The sequence below is a fragment of the Pollicipes pollicipes genome, unplaced genomic scaffold (assembly GCF_011947565.3).
Source record: "Pollicipes pollicipes isolate AB1234 unplaced genomic scaffold, Ppol_2.1 Scaffold_7261;HRSCAF=8764_pilon_pilon_pilon, whole genome shotgun sequence".
In the NCBI taxonomy this organism is placed as follows: domain Eukaryota; kingdom Metazoa; phylum Arthropoda; class Thecostraca; order Pollicipedomorpha; family Pollicipedidae; genus Pollicipes; species Pollicipes pollicipes.
In genome coordinates, this window is record NW_023597054.1 from 39,486,087 (window position 1) to 39,504,141 (window position 18,055).

Genomic DNA, 18,055 nt, shown 5'->3' on the forward strand with positions numbered 1-18,055 from the left:
GTTGGTTTTTGCAATCTTATCTAGTCTTATACCGATAATTCCACTAACTTGATGACACGGAATCCACGAGGACATCCGGCTGGCATGTATAATGGATGGGGTACTTTTAATGTTGGGTTTTTACATGCAAAATATCCCATTGGCAAAATACTCGAAAGTGTCGGTTAAAGGAGGATCTCGAGCAGCTGCGTTTAAAAGTGATTTCGGATTACACGGTCCGTTTGCGCAACGCATGATTTTGCTCCGGGGGTAAGTTATCCGTTACGTTCGAACTGTAATAGCCTGGCAATCTTCTAGGTGTGTGCTGGAGGCAGTCACCTGAATCGTCATGCGCGTGGGTAAGCGGCGGACAAAACAGCTATATCGTCGTTTTCATGTATTGCACGACCACATCGGTTAACACCGTGTCAGACTCGAAAAAACGGCCAAGCGACCCTGGAGAGATGAAGCCAATTCCAACGCCCTAGGTCACGTGTTCCCTCGAAAACATCACCGACAGACATAGAACACACCATTCCATCAGTCTTCTGAAACCGGTAGCATGAAGTCACCACCCTAACATTTAAGTAGTACATCTTCAATACATGCTGAGCCCGGCTGGTATACATGATCATTTGAAAAGTTGTAGGACGCAAAGTTGCGTCATTATTCTTAATTTAGGTTTCAGAACTAAGCCATGTTGTGCTGAAGCCGTATGAAATTGTAACCAAGCTGTCCCAGTTTTGTGTAACCAAGCTGTCCCAGCTGTCCCAGCTGTCCCAGAAGTTGTCCCAGTTTTCCTCTGCACTCCTTGTCATGTAGAGCAGGCTAATTATGGTACAATAACGATCTGCGCAAAAATCGTCACACCTCCGCGGCGACCTGTTTTAATGCTCAGATAAGGCGGTAGAAAAAGCCTTATTCATCGGATATATCTCCAGTCTTCTGGTTTTTCTCCAAGGAATAAGGCTTTAAGTACTGTCTTATCTATGTGAGTAATGCTCCTCGCAAATGCACTTGACAACTTATGTTATTCTGTTTTGACGCAGCTGAGGTGTATTAGGTTGGAACGCAATGGCGTTCAGTTAAAAAAAAAACACCTCGTCATGCATGCAGTTGTTTGCTGGTCGGGGACAAATGGGCTGGGGTGAAAATATGCTTGTACTCATTGAAAGCATGGCAATCACGGAATATATGTACGTCTGCAAGCTATTGATTCGTAAAAAGTGCATTTGGGGTACATCGGTGAGCACAGTCAAACTTCCACGATCACGTTCGTTCTTAGCCCAACGTCGTTAGACTTACGTCTCAGAGGCGAGCAGGGGTACAGCCAGAGCCTTGGTAAGGAGGCGGGAGGGGGGAGGGGGGCACCGGATTGACGACAGGGCCCGCATTGTCCCAGGGAGTCTCAATCGGTGCAAGAGGACCTCTGACTGACAGCTGAGGTCGCGGCACTCCGGGCTGAGTCCTCAATATGAGTTACAACCAGCCCTTTGTGTCCTTCGGGCATTTCGGCCTTCCAATCGGGCCTAAGCATTTTTCCCTTCATGGGAAATGGGCCCTCGGGCTCAGGCCGACACGGAGCCAACTGTTCGGTGCTGGTGGTCCCTGACCGATACAGAGGCCCCCTCCCCCCCCCCCCCCCATTGACTCATGGGCACCAATCGACGCAAGGGTCCTCTGGCATTTGAGGGTCCGGCCACGCACGTGCCGAGGCCCCTAGTGCGAGCTCAGGCCAGCCCTTCGGGCCCTTTTGGTCCTCAGATCGAGCCCTTAAGCATCGGTCCTGAGTGGCCTGAAGGGCCCCTTTGGGGAGGGGAGGCGGAGGAAACAGTACTCCTGTGCCTCCCTGCCTGCGCCACTAGAGGCGAGCATCCAGGAAGAAGTTCTTTGCAAGATCTGTGTCTGCGACTGTCGTTTTTATACGCACGGCAACAGTGAGCATGCAGTGAACACCCGGTGGGGATGGCAGTCGAATCGAGCTTCTGCATCATGAAGCTAATTTTTCGCTGATCTGATTACCCACAGAGATCTGAGACAAATCTTCAGCACGGCTCCAAGGCGACACTGCAGCAGTTTACGCTGGGGCAATGGTCCACCGTACACAAACACGCAAGCTCACACAGTATGATCGCTCAGCACATCTTCAGCGAACTGCGCTGTTACCGTGTCGCCGTCACCCAAGGTTTTTTGAGGCATGAGCCTAGTTTCGACATGGTTTGGGGTTAGTTCCCAAAAGTGCTGAACGTCCGCCATGGTAACTAAATGATGTACGTTGCAGGTTTTGTTTTAAAAATGGGTGGCCGTCCAGCAACGTCCTGGTGGTGCCACACTATCTAAACTCGCCCTAGCAAAGTGGTGCAGCGGAAGGTCCAGCAGAGCAGGCTGCTTCTTCTCGTTCTCTCGTCTATGGCACGCGCCCGAATGCTGATACGTATTAAGTATATCCAGCTCATCTTCAAATGCTGGAGTGAACGCTCTTATCTTGACAGTAAAAGAGGGATAAATTCCGTGTCGTTCTCAATGAATGCTGTCCTAAAATGCTGCTCATTTCACCGATGTCAACAACCGCTCGAAATTCTGGACTGCGGACCGCTCGTGCAGCCTGCCGCCGGCCCACCTACCCCAGAGAACAAATAGCCGTGCCTGAAGGGTGTTACGTGCGATGCACGAGTTCCTAGACGACGCGAAACTCAGCTAAGCCCAGAGCGGGAGTAGTTTGTAAAAATCAGCTCGGTGGCTCTTACCGTCTCGGAGCAGCAGGCTGCACATGGGGAGCGACCATTTGATATGACTTATTTGTTATTTATCACAAGCAAATCGACGGACGACAATTTGCTTAGACGTGAGTGCACAGCCAACACGAGCGCATGAACATCTACATGGGAGACCAAGTCCACGCGGGTCTCCTTTGTTGGCTTACTTGTTTGAATGACATTTACAATTTTTCACGGTCTCTAGAACGTATACTGTGTCGCGCGATAGCTCAAGATAACCATTAAGAGGTGCAGTGCTTAGGCTATGCTACGCTCGCAATACCGATTCATTTATGTTCACCATCTTGAAATTAAAAACACACCCGGCGCTGAGGATGCTAATTCATCCTGCAAACGCACGTGTCAGTTAGTGGGGGATAATGGAGGGATAATATGGTGGAAGAGTCTGATGCGTAGCACAGCCGCTGCTGGAGCTGGAGAAGCGATGCATGTGTGTGTGTGTGTGTGTGTGTGTGTGTGTGTGTGTGTGTGTGTGTGTGTGTGTGTGTGTGTGCGCATATGCAACGTGATTAACATAAATGCCTCTTGCAGTGCTGAAAACTCGTGACCATGGGGACTGCTGAAAATGTCTAGTACTTGTATGATATATGTCAATAGTTGTTTAGTACTCTTTCCCAGACCTCCTGGTATGCAGAGCCAGCTACTTCCAGAGCAAGAATTCACAGTGCCGACAGTCGGGTAGCTGAACGCCCATGCTACTTACTTTACGCAATCTATCTGATTACATTTAAGCTGTACTGACAAATGTACAACGAACTCCATAATAATAGACGCAACGTGAAAGGCTGAAACTAAAGAAAAGTCTTGACATAAAAAGTGACGGGTACAATAAGGGTTGGTTACTTGAAATCGGGGCAAAATTTACATTTGCACATATTTTTCCAGAACTGAGTGGTAAATGCGTGCAATGCCATACAATGAGACACATTTGAGAACAGTTTCTGTATTTATGTATGTTTACAATAAGACCGATTCCGTCATTCCTTTAAACCTACAATGAGATCATCGGGGAATTCAATCCCGTCTAAATCATCCAAAACTGAGCCGCCGCATCAAGTCGTAAACTGAGCCGCCGCATCAAGTCGTCAGCCGAGGCCCTCAGATGAGGGACACATACACCGGTCCCATCTCTGATGCGGCAGGCCCTCAGAGGAGGGACACATACACCGGTCCCATCTCTGATGCGGCAGGCCCTCTAACCTGGGCATCTGGCACAGAATCGACCAGGGGCCGTCACTGGCGCAAAAGATCCCTTTCTGGCGCAGAGTCCAATAACTGGCACCGGGGCACCAATTCGGCTTATTGATCCAGAGGGGAAACGGTGCGGAGGGCCTTTCATTAAGAACTGGGAGCTCTGACCGACACAGCCACTGCCTCACCGTGAGTGCGAACACTTGCATCGTACTTTCTCGGGTCTGCTTTCATCATCGAGAGGATCCTCAGCAACGCAAGATACTTTTTTACATTCAGGGTCCCTCGCTAGTCCCTGTTCAGCCGATGTGCCCTGGCCGACATGGCGCCCATTGCTGACACGGGGTCCTCTGTAAGACACTGCGGTCTGTGAGCCCCTGATCAGCACAGGGGCCATCACATCTAGAGGCCTGACCAATGCAAGAGGTTTCTGATGAACACGGTCAGGCCCTGGCCCTGTCCCTACTTTGGAAAGGGACCACAGGGCCCAGACCTGCGCAGAACCGGCTGTTAAGCGTTGGTGGTTTCGGCCAGCTGCCTGGCACAGAGACCCTCACTGTCCCAGGGGCCCCAGATCGGTGCAAGAAGTCCTCCGACTGCCTTTTGAGGACTCAGCCTTCTGACGGGTCCCTTCATATGCCCCCGGCCTGCCCTCCAGACTTTCCGATGGAATTATCAATCGTCGACCTCTCGGGCCCAAAGAACCCTCGGGGGCCCTCGGGACATAAGCACCTAAGGCTGACCACGTGCCCCTGTGTCACCGATGGTGCCGCGCCTGCATTATCGTAGAAATAAACATTTTGAGGCAGTTTTGTGCCCCCGGGAATTTGACGCCACTTGAAATTGAAGATTTTGGAGCTCCCTGTGGTGCTTCCCATGAATTGGACGCCTGTCGAAAATACAGGCCACGATGCCCGAAATGAAAACTTTCGGTGTGTTCGCGGGAGGGGCCGACCAAGGATTTCGTCAGGGTGGAAGGCACATAAGTTGTGTTGCCACTGATTTTGGTGCCTCTTGAAAATGAAGATGCTGAAGTCTTCATAGCGAGTATCCCAACTTTCTGTACTTTTCAGTTATTGCTACATTCCACTATACGATTTTATCAGCAATGCCAGTTTCTCAAACCCTCGGAATGACTCAGAATTTTGATTTGAAGTACCCGACCTTGCGGGAGAAATCCCATTTACCTCCTTGCTCAACACCATGGAAGTGTTGCATTAAATCTACTTTGATTTTTCCAGCGCGTGTGTTCTGTAGCGTTTGCAACACCCTAATGAGTCAAAATGTTTGTATAGTAAGTGCTACGAAAGTTTGGAACATTCTGTTACGACATAAGCAAACATGAAGCTATTATCCCGCGAATTCAACGGAACGTTTTACTATGGCTTGATTCCTCCCTCTCCCATCCCTTTGGCGTTCACCGTGGCGGCTCTTTTCGAGGCGCACTTTAGCTTTGGGTATTAGAGCCTTAAATGATTCATGTGACACACTGGTTCAAACTTCAGCTTGCCAAGTTCTCGGTAACAGACCCTCTCTCGGTCCCGTAAGTTGGGCTCAAAGCTAATGAAAATTGATATCCTTATTATGTCTTAACAGTGTCGTAGTGACACTGCCCAGTACCTTCATTAAACGTATCTAGTCCTGCAGTTTCACTAGAGTATGCTTTTGAAATATGCTTCAAAAGTGGAACACTCCATTAGAATGACCGCTTTGGATTTGGCGCCTCATGGAAACAAAGGCCATGGTTCCCCAAATGAAAACTTTCCGTAACCCTTCGCCAAGTGGGCCGATCTCGGATTTGGTAAATGAGAAGGTACGAGCACTGCGGTGTCTCCTGGAGTCTGTCGTCTTGAAGACGAACATTTTGAGGCCCTTTATTGCGCCACCTGGAATTGGGTGTCTGCAAAATATAGGTTATGACTCTTCGAAATGCACGTTTCTGATGCCGCTTCGAAGAACGGCGAAGAACGAGTCGATTATGAATTTTATCAGGGTGCAAGGCGCAGAAATTCCCGTTAAAATATAGTTCATGGTGCTCCCAAAATGAGGGTTTTGGCATTCCTTCACCACGAGATTATCGTGCCTCTTCATGGCACAAAGAGTGATCCAAAAAGGTGGGTGACGTGTTCTCCCCTTCTCTCCCCCCCCCCCCCCCCCCCCCCACCTGCATAGCATTGTTCGATTACAATCAGAAGAATGCGACGATCCGATTTTGGCAGTCCTGGAGTATTGTCATCGCACCATTCAATGAAACATTTTCTGTAGCTCCAGTGGTTGTTACTTCCGGGAAGAGCCAAGCGACTGCCCAGACTTGCTGCATCCCTTTAGGCTCCTTGAACGGCCTCAATACGGCACCATTTATGGACACGTGCGGTGTCCACGATGTCATGGAGGGACTGTGGCCCGGTAGCGGCTGGTTTTTCTCCAGCAAATAGTCCGTCTTTAAACCAGAACAAGACGAAAATTCATTTTATGACATTTTCAAAAGCTATCAGACGTCTATGAAGAAATGCTGCTATGAAGTCAACGTCCATCTGCTGTCCTGCGCTCATCCTCAACTGCTGAGCTCTTGAGGATGTGCACACCTGGACATATTGAATGTCGTCAATATAATCACTGTTTAGCACCGCATCCTCGTTTAATCAGCACCTCTATGTAAAATGAAGGTTGTTTACTCAAAATGTAAACTTTGAACTCATAATACCAAAAAACAAGGAGCTAAAAGCCATTATTTGTTATATAAAGCCTAAATCATAGCCACAGAATAAAGTGGACGAAATTCGTGAAGAAATGCAACTGGGAAATAAGATGGATAAGCTTCATGGGTATGGCCTTCTAATGAAAAACGCGAAGTTCCACCTCTGCTTTTAAAGTCATGCTGCACAGACTGTTCGCACTGGCATGCATAGTTAACAAAACAAACCCTGCCTTTCATAAAATAGAGTGCAAATGAACCTATGTAAAGTTCAAAAAGACGGACTGTGCCGCGTAGGTTATCGGCTGGTTATAACCGCGCCTCCTTTTGCATGCCGGCGATCTCAAGCCAGTCATGCTGTCTCTGGTGACGGATTGTGGAGGCATCTGTCGCACATGTGGCGGACAACCCACCTATGCCCAGACGGCGAACGCTAGTTCTTCGAGCTTTCCCATGACTGTTTACTTTTTACGAGGTCTTCCGACTTCCTATACTTCAGTCCAGATTCCAGGAACACTTGATCGTATCCGAAGCTTCATGCAAGAAACCTGTGGAACACATCCGCTTTGTTTTGTTGTTTTTTATAAAAAGGAACCGCGGCGCACGTCCTGTTTCATGGAGCGCCAGCGACTGTACTGGCCATGCCAGCGTTCAGGGGCCTTTTCCCAACCGGGATTCGAATTCTGGCCCCAACGTGGGAGTTAACCGTGCTAACTACTCGGCCACCACGCCCCCAAACCAACCGCTTCGTGCCATAGTTGTATGGCTTTCACAGCCGTTGTTGTGTTGCATTCCATTATTACAAGTGTTCAGCCTTTCCCCTGTATTCCATGCCTCGTGCCTTATCCATACGCTGCATCATGAAATGAATGGCGCTTTAGCGCACTTGGCAACTCACGTGGCCAAGGCGGGTTTCTTGTAAATGACGTCATTTAATCGCTGCTTTTGCATAAATTCAGCAACCAGCTCGCGAGCCTGCGGCGTGGTCAACGTTGGCATCTTGGCATTTGACATCCACAATATTCCTGGGATTTTGTATTGTACTCCGTACGCAACACTTTCCTTTCACTCCAGATCAGAAGCAGTTTATAATCTGTCCTGGAATGCACTGACGCTATGAAACCACAAAATGTCCCCAGATGCAACTAATTACCTGTCAAGTGTGTGTGCAGACTGATCCATTTCGATTCCTATAAAGGGTTTCAGAAAGTGGCATAGTTTCGTCTCCATTGTTGTTAATGACGCGGATGCCGGCAGCCGCACGCGAGCCTGAATTACTGTGTCCAGTCGGCGGCCGCGCCCCGCAGGCGTCCTCCGCCTCCCGTCTTCAAAGGCCCGACAATCAAAGCGGAGCCGGCGTGCCGGCGCAATCATCCGCCTTTCCGGCGTGTCTGCGGGAGGGGGGAGGGGGAGGAGCGGGTGAGGGGGCAGGTGGGCTGGCCCGGTCGCGGCGGCGGGCCCGGCCCGGCGGCGCGCCACTCCGCGGCGCCGCCCGGCTCCCAGCTCGGCTCAGCCGGCTGCCAGTGCGGTCTGGACGGCGGGCGGGGGAGGGTGCGCGCGTCTGGCTCGTGACACAGGGCGCGTGGCTGGTGCGATCCAGAGTGGTGGCCCGAACACGTGACGAAGCACGCGGACGGACGCAGGCGATACAGGTGAGTGACGGAAGGGGAGTGGGGGGGGGGGGGGGGGGGGGGGCGGGGCGGATGGAAGGAAGGTATCTGAACTCCTCGAACGGCCAGCTCTTAAGTCAAACGGTGGTACCCGCTAGCGCTCTCATGTTATTCAGCCGCTGTTAGCACGATCAAGATGCGCAGGAGGTCACGGTCCCGCGTTCACGCCAGTTGAACACGCGGTTGCTATGGTTGCCCGTGTAAGCTGTGTGGCAAACATGTGTGCGACAGTTGTCTGCATCTGAGAGGTGGTTGTTGGTACAGCATTGGCAGTGCGATGGGGCGGGGCTCGCAGTCCGCTCAGCTCACGATTCTGTGAGATCCGTTGAGGGGTCTGTGCCCAGGGGCTCAGCTCCACCCAACAGGTCAGTCGGCCTCGGTCAGCAACTCAGCGCAGACAGCCACCTCAAACTCCCATTTCTATCCTGTTTGAATTCCTTTGCCTGATGCCGATGAACACTGGAGCTATTCTTTACACGTTTCGCTAAATGAGCATTGCGCGCATAGTTATTTTTCAGCTTAAGGGAAGCCATGCATCACCATACAAAAGTGTTCCACATTTATGTGGAGTTTTGAACTGAAATAGCCATCTTGAGGGCCTTTCGGTGTTGTTCACAATCCTGCCTGCATAATACCTAAGCCCCTCTAGTTTTTGAACTACACCCCCGCGAAAATGAGGGAGCATTATATCTGGAGAGTATATCAAAGTCATCTTAACATTCATGACGTCATTATAATATCATTGCAATCCTGTCATTCCACTAGTCATACGGCGATCAATGCTAAGAAAAATAGAACTGTCGGGGCGCTCATTTCTGACGTTTTTTTTGGCGCGATTTCCAGATATAACGGTCATGAATTAGCTCTCACTCCATGTTGTGCAAGGTGCGATGACGTAATCAAACCATAACACATTGAGGGGCATATTTTCTAAGCAGAGAATTGTGCTGTCTACAGCAGTCTTTTCCACTTGAAACAAATGCCAACAGTTATGCACGAGTTTGTTTCATCATATGTGATGCGTGCTTCAATGTCTTCAAAGGTAAAACATTCCCTTTAAACTGGTGTTACGTGCCCAAATGCCTGACCATTTTGTGGCCTTTTACGTCGAAGGTGCGCGGAGTTTTAGCCAGAATAATAACAAATGCCACATTTTTGGATGCAGCTTGCTTCGAAGATGGACAGCGCACTACCGCCCAATGGAACTGCTGTTTTACAATGATCGGGCGTGCTCAAAATATTTTTACGATGAACTCTAGAGAAAAACTCGGTATTAAATTAAATCACTAACGACTATTTTTACTGATCATGCAAACTTAACGCTCATACAATATCAATCAATGCAGTCAATGTAATGCAATATCGCGACCAATTTCCGGACTTGACACCAGTGTCGTCTGGTCGCTTAAAAGAGCATTACTTATGTAACATGATATTAGTCGGCACGTTGCATCAACAGCGAGCACATTTTTAACCCTGTCATTACAGTTCAGGAGACTGTTGATGCAATTCCATGACATGAACCCAGCGAATATTTTATGGATAGAAGTATTCCGTTTTGTATTCCGTGCTCGCCGGAGGCACGAAGGCTTTCTGCCCAGTTACGACGCTAATCGCAATTTAAAATCGTATTTAAGGTCATGGAACCAATACTGGTTTGAGACTACTGAGGTTATGAAAATATTTCGGCTAGGGCGTTGAGAGGGCGCTTTTTACGACGTCAATCTCCTGTCACACTTTTACGATTATTGTGCATTACAACAGCTTTATATGGAACCGACAAATCAATCGACAAGTAACCAAGGAGATGTCTGGTCACGTATGGGTGCGCGGTAGAAACGCACAGCCTGTGAAAGGCTGTCCGATACTAGATCGATTTGCTCGAAATTAAAGTGAAATTGTCTGGCGCATTAGTGCCTTTCACATGTATGTCAAAGGGTCTATTCTGAGAAAATTTGGCCAACGAAGAATGCGGCTGGCCGTTGCGTCACATTTCAAATCACTTCAACACGTTTATTGTCATCAGAAAATGGTCACTTTTTGTATCGCAAAAATCTAATCCGCGTTTTTTTAAACGTTTGCGGGCGATAGACGTTAACTTAATAACTCAAGCAGATGTCAAATATGCTGCACTACTGGCGAAGTTCTGTCCATGCCTAAGGTGCCTGGGCCACCCACCACAATATCCGCAGGGGTGTACACAGGAATTTCTTGCCGGGTACGGCGACCACATAGTGTCTCCTGACTGAAATCTCACAGGGGCCTCATAAACCGCCGCGCCATTCGCGCGTGAACAATTGCAAAACACCGTGTGTGAGTGGCTGCAGCTCCGATAAAGCTAATTATTTATTATTTGTGCACCACGTGCCCGCTTATGATTTTTACGTTCGAAATTTTAGGAGGATGACACTACTGTTGGCTTCTTTACAATCGAAGTGACCGGAAGCGCCAATGGCTACCATTGACTTGTTGAGACTGTTAACGCGCCATTTACGGAATGCTGCTTGTCTGTGGCGTCAGCTAAGTGGAAAAAAAACATCGAATTATTGAAAGCCAGAACGTTTCTCGCAGCATTAATTCCATCGAATTATCAGGCTTTCTGGTATCGACTAAGAACAAAGTCGTGTGATCAAAACCACATTTTTTCCATTCTGCCATGTGGCTTCATGTTAGGGCCAAAACTTCACACAGGCAACGCGGTGCACGGGCAGAACCCTGACAAAAAGGCGTCAAGTGAACCAGGAAGAAACTGTGCAAATTTATGCACATTGAAGAAGATTAAGAAGTTTGATATAGTCTCAGTCCTACCATTAACCAAGGGCCCGTTATAAATAAAACTCACCCGTGCAGTGTATTTGCACGGTCACGTGGATCATACTGAGCTTCACGAGCAGTGGTGTCAAGCTGAGGCGTTAAGGCTCTCTCAGTTAACAACGTCAGTGATGCGCTTCACTTCACATAGTCAAATACTCGAAGTTCAGACAGTTTAAGCGAAGACTGTAAACGCGGCAGCTCACACAGACGAATCCAAATTCGGTTACACTGCACATAACTGTATAACATATTAGATGAGATACATGAGAGCGTCTAAGATAATTTTAAGGCAATCAAAAACTGATCATGCTTATTAAAACGCATCGCGTAAGCCACCAGTCCACTGCACCCGATTACCTAAATCTTTCACAAAACATGTTATTCATGGCACCATTCAACGGGCCCTAATGCAGGAAAGCGGCCGGTTATTTGAGCTGCGGCGGGCGCAGGTTGTTTGAGTTGCGGAGAAGGCCGTCAGTCACTACACCCCTGCCCGCGCTCTCAGCCCGCGGCGACGGCCGGTTCGTGGGGGCAGGAGAGTGCGCCGGCCGGCAGTGCCAGCGTCGGACTACCACGCGCGGCGCTCATCCGGCCCGCCTGCGCAGCTCCGCTACCGGCAAATGGACAGCGGTTACAGCTGCGCCGCTCGCCACGCGTATCCCTCGGGAGTGAGCTCGAACATTCTAGTCTGCCCGCTTTCGCGCGTCGTTTCAGATGCATTCTGGTCCCTGCACATCCTCTTTGTGTGACGAACGCTTTTAGTTTTACCTAAGTCCAGGTAATGTCTTGCAGGCTTAGGCCTCCAAACCAGCGGTGGCAGTATATCGGTGAAGTTTAACGTGGAAATGCCTTGAACGCCTATCGGAATTGTTACCATATGGCGTCAGAAGCACCGCCCGCCGGCCGCGCCCCGCGCACCAGAAGCTCCGCCCGCCGGCCTCACCCCACGCGCCACGAGCTCCGCTCGCCGGTCGCGCCCCGCGGACCAGAAGCTCTGTTCGCCGGCGGCACCCCACGCGCCACGAGCTTCGCTCGCCGGTCGCGCCCCGGGCACTGGGAGCTCCGCTCGCCGGCCGCCGCGCCGCCGCGGCTGCTGCGGTGTGCGGTCGGCGATAGGGCGCTTCCTCGTCGTCCAGCCGGTGCCAGCCAGTCGCGCGCCGCCCGGCCGGCGCCGGCAGCCCGCCCAAAAAGTGCCGGCCCAACCGCGGGGTCGGCGGCAGCTGAGATAAACTCTGCGCCCCCGCCGCTCTGTATACGTTTGACGGCGGCTGCGCTCGGGTGGGCGCCGCCGTGGGCGTCCGCCGCTCCCAGGCCCCCGCGGTGCCGACAAAGGTTGAGGTAGGTCGCGCGTGGGGCAGCCTTTACGGGATCGTCGCCAGAGTTCGAGAGTGACGCAGAGGCAGTGACGGGCGTCAAGTGAGTAGTCGGCTCGGAATGAGAGGAAGCAACGGAGCGGATCCCGAACGCGGCTCAGAGGCACAGAATGGGCGTAAAGGACAGCGGGCAGAGGTTCCGCGTTTCTGGCGGACCGGTGTGACTATCCAACCCCACGCGCTGCCGCACCTGCTGACCTGTGACCTGAGTCCGTCTGTTCCGCAGTGAGCGAAGACCCAGGCGCGATGGTGGCGATGTGGACCTGACCCTGCGGCCATGACCTGCTCTACACTGGAACTCATCAGCCCCCGGGCGCACTACGCTACTCAGGTAACTGCGACTGCGGGCCGTCAGCAGGCGCGTCTCGCCTCGGGCTGTCTGCCAGACTCGCGGCGAGCTCAGGACTGCGAAGCCGGGGCAGTCGTGCGGTCACTCCTCAGAACGTGCAGCGGTGCCTTGTCTGACATCGCCCTCTGCGCCCAGCGCGACAACGTCGGCAAATGGCCGCCGGTCTGCGGTCTGGAGTGACGTGTGACGGCTTCCGGATTCAGCTGCGTCGCATTGTGATATGCTATTGAATTTTGTCTTTTGATGGAAACATCGTCAGTTGCAAGTCCTTGAAACGTTTGCTGGTTAAAGCCGTACAGAATGTAAAGTTGCTTTACATAACGGTCATGTATGTAGTAACGTTAGCCGACCAGAAGGGAAAAAATCCCGACCTTGTGATGGATGCATTTTGTGCATGGAAGTTGTCCGGTCACCAGAATCCGACAACAATGCCGATTCGAAAACTTGCTTAGCTGTTCGTCAATGAAGTTGGAATCAATCACAAGTCCGCAGGTGCTCCAAATATAACGTAAATAATTTGGTAGAAACGCGCCGTCGGCCAATTCTCCCATCACCGTTTCTCACAAAATTCATAAGCATGTGTGACGTTAACAAAAACTTAGCTGCTGATTAGTATTAAAAGCATCCAGCCAGTGGCGACCCAGCGCTATCGCTCTGCCGCTGCGCCTGGGTCAGGTCACGGTCACGTCACGTGACAGCTGACGCAGGGGTCTACTTTGGAGACCCACTCAGCTTGTTTCACTTTTGGATACCTGAATGCTTTCTGTAAATAAAGACGTAAAGATGTCCCAGTTTAGAAGCACGGAGTATATCTGCTGACCTAGTTTTTCAGTATGGAACCACTTAAAGTGATTTAGATCGTACCATTATATAAATGCCACTTGATGCGATTAAGATCGTCTCTTTGTGCCTGCCGGTTTCACTTAAATGACTGATGATACGAGTGTCTGGACATTTACATATGTGCCATCATTTCCCAGTCAGTTCCCACGACCTCCATTCGATTCGAGTAGTCCAAATGTGGTGTTCAAGCCCCTCCGGTCAGAAACACCCTCATTGTTTTGTTCCTGTTCTGGTTCGGCTTTGCTGGTGCTGGACCTGGATTGGGTGCCCACTGGACCCCGGGCATGGCCTGACCCGTGTCCCCCCGGCGGCAGGTTCTGGCCACGCTGGCCATCTCGATGGTCCCGCCGCGTGGCCCTGATATCCGTCTTCTTGTGCGGCAGGTTCTGGCCACACTGGCCGTCTCGATGGGCCCGCTGGCGGTCGGGCTGGGCAAGGGCTACAGTTCGCCGGCGCTGGCCTCGCTGGCCGGGCCGGCGTCGCTGGGCGGCCTGGCCATCTCGCCGGAGGAGGGCTCCTGGGTGGCCAGCCTGTCGCTGCTGGGCGCGCTGGTCGGCGGCCTGCCGGCGGGGACTGGCACTTCGGCTGGGCCGGCGCCGCGTGCTGGCCGCCGCCGCGCTGCCCTTCGCCGCCGCCTGGTGGCTGGCCGCCGGCGCCGGCTCCGTGCACGCGCTGCACGTGTCGGCGTTCGTCAGCGGCGTCTGCTCGGCAGTGGTGCTGCTGGTCACCCCCGTCTACGTCAGCGAGATCGCGCATCCGAGCGTGCGCGGCGGCCTCTGCGCCGTCACCAAAGTCGCCTCCAACGTCGGCATGCTGCTGAGCTTCAGCCTGGGTAGCTTCCTGGACTGGCGGCAGCTGGCGCTGGCCGTGTCGGTGGGGCCGGCGCTGCTACTGCTGGCCTGCTGCGCTCTGCCCGAGACGCCCAGTGCGCTGCTGGTGAGCGGTCGCGAGCGCGAGGCGCGCGCCGCGCTCCAGTGGCTGCGCGGGCCGCGCGCCGACGTCAGCACCGAGCACGGCGTCATGCGCGCCAACATTCTGTACAGTAGCGGCGAGCCGGCCTGCTGCAGCCCGACGCGACCGGCGCAGTGCCGCGCGCTTGCCCGGCCGCTGCTCGTCACGTGCGGCCTGATGGTGCTGCAGCGCTTCTCGGGCGTCAGCGCCTTCAACTTCTACGCGGTGCCGATCCTGTCCAAGACGTTCGCGGCCGGCGCGAGCGCGCACGGTGCGGCGGTGGTGATGGGCGTGCTGCAGATCCTGGCCGGCCTCACCTCGGGCCTGCTGATCGACACGGTCGGCCGGCTGCCGCTGCTGACGGTCAGCAGTGCGCTGATGTCGCTGGCGCTGGCCGGCTTCGGCACGTTCGTGTACGTGGCCGAGCACAGCCAGCTGCTGACGGCCGGCCAGCGCGCGCCGCTCGACTGGATCCCCATGTCGTGCGTGCTCGTGCTGCAGGTGGCGTTCGCGCTGGGCGTCGGGCCCATCTCGTCGCTGCTGATCGGCGAGCTCTTCCCGCTGCGGCACCGCGGCCTCGGCGCGCTCCCCAACTCCATCAGCTACGGCTGCGCCTTCGTCAGCGTCAAGACGTTCGTGGACCTGGAGCAGGCGCTGGGTCTGCACGGCGTGTTCTGGCTGTACGCGGCTGTCTCGGCGCTCTGCCTGATCTTCATCCGGGCGTGCGTGCCCGAGACGCGCGGCAAGGAGCTCCAGGAGATGGAACAGCGGGCCACCTGCGTCTGAGCCGAACGTGTTGGCTGCAGGGGTGTTGTTGCCCCAGTGAACGGTTGGTGCGTAGGACTGCGTCGGTCACCGCACCGATCACCCACCGTCTACCTCCTTTTACGCGACCTTACGCGATATTTAACGCGGTGCCTACTCGTTTTGAATGTGACTGTTAGTTCCATTTTCACTCCAGAGCAAGTAAAGGCACGTTTTAAATGCCTGAGGCGGGTGGAACTATTTAATGAATGTACCAGTAACGGGTGAATTTATGCTCACTGCGTTATAAGTACACAAATGATCTCATTTTGTATGCATCTGCCCATCATGAACGCATGCGATTAGCTTCGTGAAGTGTGTGTTTTTAATCGTTCACGAAATACATTGCAAAATTTTTCGTGTTGCATGAACGAAGTCGCAGACCAAACCTGCCGAGTGTCAGCTGTCAGAGTTGTCAAGTTCATCAACCGGGCGGGCCAGACCATATCAAACTAAACATAAGCGAATAAGATCGCCGTGCACTTTTTGCAGAAGGGAGAGCAGCTTTTGTAACAACTCAGCAGCAATGGCTCACAGACATATCCGAGAGAAGGGATCATGACCCGCTGCAGCTCCACGGATTCACCGTGTCCTAGAGTGTTTTTCAGCACCTTTAAGAAATAAGTAGACGGTACAAATGAACGATGATATCCACCAGATATAATCAGAGAAGCCCAAAAACAGCTTGATTGGCTGAAGAAGGGTTCGAGATCTGCCCCGCATTCAGTTCGAGCTGAAGGAAGCTTTGCTGGTCTACATGTTTGCCACTGCAGGCATCTCTAGAAAGCCAACATTTATGATTTACCGTGTCGTCATCTGCCATTTCTGAACTTTCCACTGCGCTGTTTCTCCAATGTGGTGAGCTTGGTCGGTCTAGTATTATTTTTCAGCATCGCGAGTTATAATGCAATGACAAACATGCGTCTGGTCTAATGGTTGCTGCGCTGAAGCATAAAGCAACATTTAAACGGCATGATCTCTGTTGCTCTCCTCAGTTCGTCGTCAGCCACAGCACACCAACGTCCTGTGGCCTGTGTTTACTCCCCGTGTTGGTCCCAGGGTCCGACACTCAACGCACTAGGCTGACTGTGACGTCACGATCAATCAAAAGTTGTTTGGATGCAAAAGAAATAGGCCCCGCCCACCAGGAAACCCTATCTTACCTTATGATTTCTCGCCCTTTGGTTGTTTTATATGGCTTAAAACAGGTCAGCAAAAACTGAAAATCCCCATCTTGGATTCCGTATGGTTACTGGTTCAACTGATGTATGTGACACGGCTCCCGATCCCCATTACACGAGCATACAGATACTTGCGTCCCGCAAATAGCCCGTAGACGTAACGTCGGTGACGACCTGCAGTTGTGCGTAATTTACGAATCTCTTGAAGCTCGAAGTAAGAATTTTTGACCGTTCCACACCTCCTCATTTCTTGACACCTCACAACTTCCTTCCCCTTTTTTAGTAAGCATCTCTGAAGGACGTAAAGAGACCACGCATTTGCGCAGATCCGGCCCAAAGGGAGCCAAGAAAGCAGCCAAGAAAACGTTATCGAAAGGGATCACTGCCAATACGCCAAATCACTGCCACTGATCACAGCCAAACGATTGTTAAAAATCACCTTTATTTTGTTAGCAAATCTCTTTGCGGATATGTTAAGTGCTTGGACTTAATTTCAAAGTCTAGCTTAACCTCAATATAGTTTAGCCTAGCTTAACTGCAACATGCCAACAACTGAAAGCCTTTTGGCGTATGTGCACGCTGCTCCACGACGTATTTGGGTGTGACCAGATATGATGTTCATAAAAGCGCTCTGCGCAGGTGTTTGGTAACTTGTTAGCGGTAGTCATAAATACTGATGACAACTATGGTTATGGGCCTTGTGACCAAGCATATGCCTTCAAGAGGCATGTCTTAATGTGGGTACAACATAACTTTTCCTCGATAAATGTTGTTCCTGCCGTCCCCATGCTTGTAAGTTTTTCAGGTTCTAATGATAGCCAAGCTTTCAACGAACGCTTTGCTTCGAGTCTGATCATGCCATTATTAGTGTGTGATGCTGTTCAACACATCTTAATTGGGATATACAGTTTAATGTTATTATTTAAGTGATGTAATGAAGTTTGATTGTAACAGGCGTATTGGCAGTGTTTTCTGAAGTGGTACCTGCACTCGCACACCCGTATGCTCCCCAGACTTTGCGCCCAGGCTGTGGGATTATCCGCGCGGTTCAGGTATCCGCTGAATTATCCGTTCCATGAAAGCCTCTTCTGCCCATGGACGGTCAGGAACCTATCCAGAGGGTAATGCATGCCTTCATGCACTAGGTAGGGGAGGGAAACGATGCTGTGCCCTGTTTATAACTGCACTCACTAGCCGTACAGGCCAAACGAGAGGCGATAATAAAGATCCAGGTACCTATTTGCAAGATGCAAATGATGAATAGATGCAACCAGTCAGCTGCCAGTCACGAACAAGTCGGAACTGCCCCCTCTGTATGCTATCAAACAAAAATGCGGCGTTTTAGATGTGTGTTTCGTTTTTAAACACAAAAACCTGTCATGTTGAAATAATAACACCGAAACATGACGTTGTTTTCATGCCACCGAA

The 18,055-nt window shown here is 51.7% G+C and overlaps 1 pseudogene; it reads left to right on the top strand.

Annotated features, from left to right (window-relative positions):
• The first annotated feature begins 8,170 nt into the window (after window positions 1–8,170).
• On the top strand, window positions 8,171–15,804 carry LOC119111410 (facilitated trehalose transporter Tret1-2 homolog; annotated as a pseudogene).
• The last annotated feature ends 2,251 nt before the right edge of the window (window positions 15,805–18,055 follow it).